Source organism: Salvia splendens, chromosome 11 (genome assembly GCF_004379255.2).
Source record: "Salvia splendens isolate huo1 chromosome 11, SspV2, whole genome shotgun sequence".
Classification (NCBI taxonomy): domain Eukaryota; kingdom Viridiplantae; phylum Streptophyta; class Magnoliopsida; order Lamiales; family Lamiaceae; genus Salvia; species Salvia splendens.
Genome location: NC_056042.1, coordinates 5,021,237 through 5,028,234, shown reverse-complemented (window position 1 = coordinate 5,028,234; position 6,998 = coordinate 5,021,237). Strand labels below are relative to the sequence as shown.

At 35.7% G+C, this 6,998-nt stretch overlaps 1 pseudogene; it reads left to right on the top strand.

Annotated features, from left to right (window-relative positions):
• Positions 1–1,710: 1,710 nt before the first annotated feature.
• LOC121754236 lies at positions 1,711–6,835 on the top strand (annotated as a pseudogene).
• Positions 6,836–6,998: the final 163 nt, after the last annotated feature.

Here is a 6,998-nt window from a genome sequence, read left to right as displayed (position 1 = left end):
TATAATTAGACTTATCATTTTTTTTGTAAATTACTATTGCAAATAAATAATGAAATGTTCTGTTAGACACAAGGTTATAAGATATTCAATAGAGTAAATATCAATTACTAGTAAATTATTACTATAGCCTATCATTGATGTAACTATTAACAACAAAAATTTGACTACTAAATTGAAATTTTGGTACATTATATATACTTTCAGAATGATTAATGGTATAGTAATAAAAGCTATATTATCAATTTAGAATTATTACATTACCTAAATGGAAATTTAACACAGTTAACATTTTAATAGCAGCACTATTATTATAAAAAAAATGTTTTGAAATTAAATTTATGAATTGATTGTACTTTTAATCTATGTGTGAATATATTAACAGAGTAGTTATCAATTATTATAGCTCAACTAGTCCACATATTCTACACTATTCACGAGGAAACTTTTAGAGTAAAATAATATTATATTACTCCACTTATTAATTTTTTTAAAAAGGACGTCTTCTTCTTCCATCAAACAAGGAGCCATTTTCATCTCTGTAATTTCACCTCTGCAATTTTTTGATTCCAAAGTTCAGCCCCTTCTACCATTCCAATTTTGATGATTTACTCTTCAATAATATAAACTTTGGAAGGGCTAAAGAGTGTATACAAAATATTTTCCAAAAATTGAAGTAGAAAAAACACAAAAAAGATTTGTTGGTAGGGGCTTAAGCCCTTCCTCCCTCCTTACTGTGTCCGCCACTACTTGCGGAAAGAGACCTCCTCGACTCGGCTAAGTTTTATTTCCATTTTACAGTTTCGATTTCATTGTAATTTTCAGTTTTAGTTATTCCTTCTTGGGTTGTATTACGCCCGGCTTTTATCTCTGGTTTGAAGTATAATCCCAACAAATACTATTATAATATTGAAGCATTAATAATCTATTGCCTATAAATTTGCATTCAATTATTTGTGCATATGCTTTCTCTTATTCGTGCCCTCTTAAACGTAAAAAATATTTATTGAAACCGTATTCACAAATTAAACTATATTTAAACTTGAAGAATTTAACAGTGTTGATAATAAAAAAAAATTAGGATGAAAAAAACATATGTATAAACTAGGAGTACGAAATAGTGGAAGATATTAAATAATGATAATAATATAATACTAAATGCTTCTAAAAGTTTTGACGCAAAAATTTAAGTGTTTTTACGATTAACATATGATACAAAATAAATAATGCAGTGTTTTTGGGTCAATTGAATTCCATTGTCACTTACTCCTATTTACCTATTCTTATAAGTAAATATTAAAAATAAATTACCAAAAGAAAATGAATAAAATATGGCGGGTACACTGTGTCTGTAGGCCGTGGAATCACTTTTTACCTCTTTAAAACCTAAAAAGTGCAAAATACAGACACGCCGTAACTTTTTTATTCCTCTCTCTCCTTCCGGTTTTACCGCCACGGCAGCAGATTCTTCCCACTCTCCTCTGTTAATTAAAAAAAAAAAAGGAAATGACACGTAAGCAGTTGAAAGGGGAAGCAGCGGTGCGACAAATAACAGCAATGCCGAAAATACGAAACCAAATAAAAAAAGTTTGACATGATTTGGCTGAGACCGCAAAATACAGCACAGAGGATTGAAATTTGAAGGAGAAGACGTACACACAGCACACCTATACGTACACATTCCCCCTAATCCCTATATAATATTAGTCGTTAGATCTTTCGTTTTCATTCAATCCTTATTTATTTATTTTTCGAGGAAAATTCGCTTCCGATTCTATTTTATTTATTTATATGACTAAATTTAGCACTCATCTGTGTGAATTGAAGGCCGAAGAAATAAATGCAGTAGGCTCTCGCTGTTGCGATCCAGCTGCTACGGATTCTGCGCTTTAGTGTAAGTTTTGCTATGGCTAAATGCTTCGCGTTTCGTGATTATCCATTAATCGCATTGATTGAATGCGAGGAGATTTGCGTGTGTTTGTGTGTGTGTTTATGTGTGGAATTGTTTGTAGTGTCTGTGTAATTTTTTATTGTTCAAGCTTTTTGAATCTAAATGCAATGCGACATCCGAGGGAAATTTTAATTGCATTATTGAATTTCTCCTTTTATGAAGATTGTGAATGTGGATTATGAGAACCGGTGGAATGTTATGCTTGTGATCTTCACTAATGGAATTCGGTCATCCAAATTATTTTGACGGTAGCGTAAATTTGAGCTGTTTTTTTGATAAGATTATTTGATGATGACCTTGACTATCTCTCATTGAACTTGCCTTTGTTATTTTGATGTGGTTATTATCTTATCTAGTTTGAGGAATCAATTAGCAATAAACAGTTGATTACACATTGGATTATGGAGTACAAATTTGTTGCCAATACAATTGTTTATTGTTACTGTAGTGCAGCTTGGGCGTCATCATTTTCTTTGCGAACCAGGTGACTTTAACCTTGAAAATCTGATACCTCTCCTCTGAGCTATACATCTTGGTCATGGCGACAATGTCAGGTGGGTGGCTAATAAGCTGCTGCTTTTACTTCAAATATGAATGCCTATTATATGATCCATTATCTGAAGACAGAAACAAGCTCAGAAATGATGTTTTTGGCTCTTGACTTCTTCAATGTGCTAGGCCAGGATGGATTCGATAGTTGTGACGAAACAAGGGAGAGTAAATCAGATTGTGAGAACTCTGATGATGAGAGGAGGAAATCAAGAATTGGGGCTTTCAGGAAAAGGGCTATAAATGCTTCAAGCAAGTTCACTCATTCTCTCAAGAAAAGAGGTAAAAGGAAAGTTCACTTTGGCCTGCCTTCTATTTCCATTGAGGATGTACGCGATGCAAGAGAGGAGAGTGCCGTCTGCGACTTGCGTCAAAAACTTCTAGATAGGGAATTGCTGCCACTGAAACATGATGATTACCATACTTTGTTGAGGTGAGCTTTTCTCTGGGTTGACTTTCTCGATCAGTATTGTAATAATATATCCATTCAGCGGCATATGTGACTTCAGACTTCAGACTTCAGAGCATTTGAGACTGTTGGATGCTCGATCAGTTGTAGTTATTGGGTCCTAACATATTCACCTTTCAAGAGTTGTAACACTGTCAGGAACGTGGTTATTAGTTCTTGCTCATTTTGCCTGGACAAATTGAATCAACCCCATTTTTTGATAATTGATCATAGCAAATGAAATGCTGTGTTTCATTTTGTATGATTTGATGCATGGATTTGTGTTTCTTTTCTTTTGGGTTCTATGATGGTAATTTATGACTATATGGAGAAGTTTCCAACAATAAATAGTAATCAATTTCATTTAATCTTTGAAGTCTGTGGTTGAAGAAACCAGTGATTTGGGTGGGGAGGTTGGGCACCAGTCATTGCCATTTCCCCATCTTCACCATGTCATATAAGGTTCCTCCATCTTTTCTTTTTTCTGCAGTAACCTAACTGTTAATGATATTGATTTGTATACAGATTCCTGAGAGCAAGAGATTTCAACATTGACAAAACCATCCAGATGTGGAAAGAAATGCTTCAGTGGAGGAAAGAGAATGGAGCGGACACCATATTGGAGGTATGTGGTTTACATTATAAAAGTTGAAAAGCAGTTCTGAGTGGATATCTCCTCACTCTTGTACATATGTCACCACTAGGTGGGGGTTAGTGATTGTTTCACCATTTAGTGATGAAATGTGTAATCATTTGCTTCAGGACTTCAAATTTACAGAGCTGGAGGAAGTTTTACAATGTTATCCCCAAGGATACCATGGTGTTGACAAAGAAGGCAGACCTGTATACATTGAAAGGCTTGGGAGGGCCCACCCTGGCAAACTAATGCGCATCACTTCTACTGAACGGTATTTGAAATATCATGTTCAGGAGTTTGAGAAGGTTATATATGAGAAGTTCCCTGCTTGTTCTGTTTCTGCAAAGAGACGAATATGTTCTTCCACCACAATTTTGGATGTACAAGGCCTGGTTAGTCCATCAACTCAACTCTGAAACAATTTTAGTTCCTGATTCCCTGATTATTATATTGGGTTTTGTGAATAAAAGACTCTTACATTATATGTTTTGATATAATTGACTTCTTTTCCCGCTTCTTGTGTTCTGCGAATAAAGCAACATCCTTTTCTATAACAATAGTTCTCTGAGTGGCAGGGAACTCAGGAATTTATTTTCTGGTTTTATCTTACATTTCTTGTCTTCACATTTGCTGACAAACTTTGAAATTAGATGTCTAGAATAATGTCAATGATGGTTATTTCAGGGGATAAAGAATTTCACCAAGACTGCTACTAGTTTACTGGCTTCCATGACAAAGATTGATAATAGTTACTACCCAGAGGTAATCATTGTCATCTTTGTTGTCATCATCAGTATTAACACCACAAACATCATTATTGTTATTATTGTTGTTGTCGATTAGTTCTAGGGATAATATTTGTTTGAGACTATTTAAGCGCTCCCTTTATAAGTATTTCTATTTGTATGTACAGACTCTTCACTCTATGTACATTGTTAATGCTGGAACTGGATTCAAGAAGGTTCTCTGGCCTGCTGCACAGAAGTTTCTGGATCCAAAAACTCTCTCTAAAATCCATGTAAGGATATGCAAATCCATTTGTGACTTATATCTGTTTGTCCCATTTCCAGCGACATATATTGATCTAAAATTATTTGTCAAACAGGTTTTGGACCCCAAGTCTTCAGGAAAACTACTGGAAGCCATAGATCCATGGTTTAATTTTCTCTTCTGCATGGCCTCATATGTATTTCCAACAAAATGTCATCTAACAGTTTCTCATTGTATCCATAGTCAATTACCTGAGTTTTTGGGCGGAACATGCTCTTGCAATACTGAGGGAGGTTGCCTAAGATCTAATAAGGGTCCCTGGAATGATCCAGAGATACAAAAGGTTAGCACAATTATGAGTAGTTCGCGTACTTCTAATTGCAACTTGCAGAACATTGCTCAAGATGTCGAAGTCTGTATATCTGTAGTTATTTACTAATGCAAATAATTGTCCTTTTGTAGCTTATGTTCAATGCAGAACCAGCTCTTGTCGGGCATATCGCAAAATCAGCAAGTGACTCATATATTCAAATCCGTTCACTGAAGGTAGTTAGTGTTTTTTTCATAACTAACATTTTTTAGTTTCTGTTATGCCATGTGTCATATTTTGGTGTATCACATTGTAAGGGTAAATGCGGGGATATCTCTACTCTTGAATCATGGTCTGATGGTGATGATCCTTTTTCTCCAACAAGACTAAATAGCTCGGTGAATTCAAAACTGGCTTCTGTTCATGAAGAAGTGAGTCTGATGGAGTATATTATCACTGCACAATATGTAAACAGAATATGGTTACTTTAATTCCCCCCTCCTTCCATCTCTCTCCTCCCCCTTCATTCTTCTCGCTCACTTTGCACATACCAACTAAAGAACGCACCTATCTTCATGTAGTCATCGTGGAATTTTTGTTGGCAGCAATGCAGTGTCGTTGCCTACTCATGCATAAATTTATAAACTTTTTTTCAGGTCAGAACATCAGATGCACATACCTATAGCAGTTCCAGTGAGTATTTTAGTGCAGTGGGCAGTGATGGAGATGATGAGTATGGACAGGAGAATGAGTCTATGTATATGAACAGTGCAAGAAATAGAGATGCTGATGCCAAACCAAGTATGAGAGATTTGTTTTTTCTCCTTAACATGTCTCTCTTGTTGTGTGGTGATGTTGATTAGCTATCGGTCGTTCTTTTTTATCTTAATTCGTTATTTATACCTTTCGATCTAAGTAAATTGAGAAAACAAATTGTGATTGTATGTAGTCCTCTTGTCTTTTTTTTACCACTAATTAATTGTTTTAAGCATATAACCCTACTCTTTTGCTTAAGATTGTGTTTTGGGACTGTGTCAGGTACCATAAAGCATAAGATGAAAGTCGTGAAGAGAAGTTTGCATTATATGTCCAGACCGTTAGTGTTTTTACTGGACAAGCTTTCTCTGTTAGTCCAAAAGACGCCTATCGAATATTTGAAGAGACGGAGCAATGTTTGTCCACCAAACGTTTAAAGAGTGACCCTGAACCAAAAACCAACCATTACGTCCACGAGAGAGCTGTGAGAAGAGAGGAGATGGTACGTCCATGTGTACAGCGTCTCCAAAGACTTGAAAGTTTGCTGGAAGAACTCAACAGCAAACCTAGAGAATTTCCAGCAGAGAAGGACCAAATTCTTCAGCAATCTCTTGATAGGATCAAGAACATGGAGTGCGACCTTGAGAAAACAAAGAGGGTAATCATCCACCAGATTCGGTCTTTACTCAGCTGAGTTCTGGCCAGCATGAATTAAACTGTATCTTTTTTTTTGTTTCCAGGTGTTGCATGCGACAGTGGTGAAGCAGCTCCATATAGCAGAGTTTCTGGAGAATATGAGAGAGTCTGAGTTTCAGGTAAGTCAATTAGCCAAGCAGGGCATCATGCGCTTCAATTTCACAATTGCAGTGCCTCACTCGGACAATCTTACTGATCTAGTTTGAACTCGTTTGCAGGAACGGAGGTTTTTCTGTTAAGCGTTAACCGTGGGAGGAATGCAGCTTCAGTTATGATTTCGTATTCGGAGGAATGTTGTTGACTGGACAGTGTATACATTTTAGTGTAAAAAAAGGCAATACTTGATCTAACCGTACTCCGATAAACTAGGTTAGGCTCTCTTTTCTCCAAATATAATGTCGGTAAAGAATAGAGCAAACATGTAGAAATGAAGCAGTTTTCATCAAATATGTAACTGCTCTACTAATATTTATACGAGGAAAGATCCATGCTTTTGTTTTAGAGTGCTTCTTTTTTTTATTTTTTATGAAGGAACAAGGAAGCATGTTGTTCTAATGAAACCAACAAAGAGTTGTGGCTTCCACGATGTGGATTTTGTATTCTTAGGTAGGTCTAATATAAGTAGTAGTAGTAGTAGTTTCTCCGTCTATGAAAACATGACACA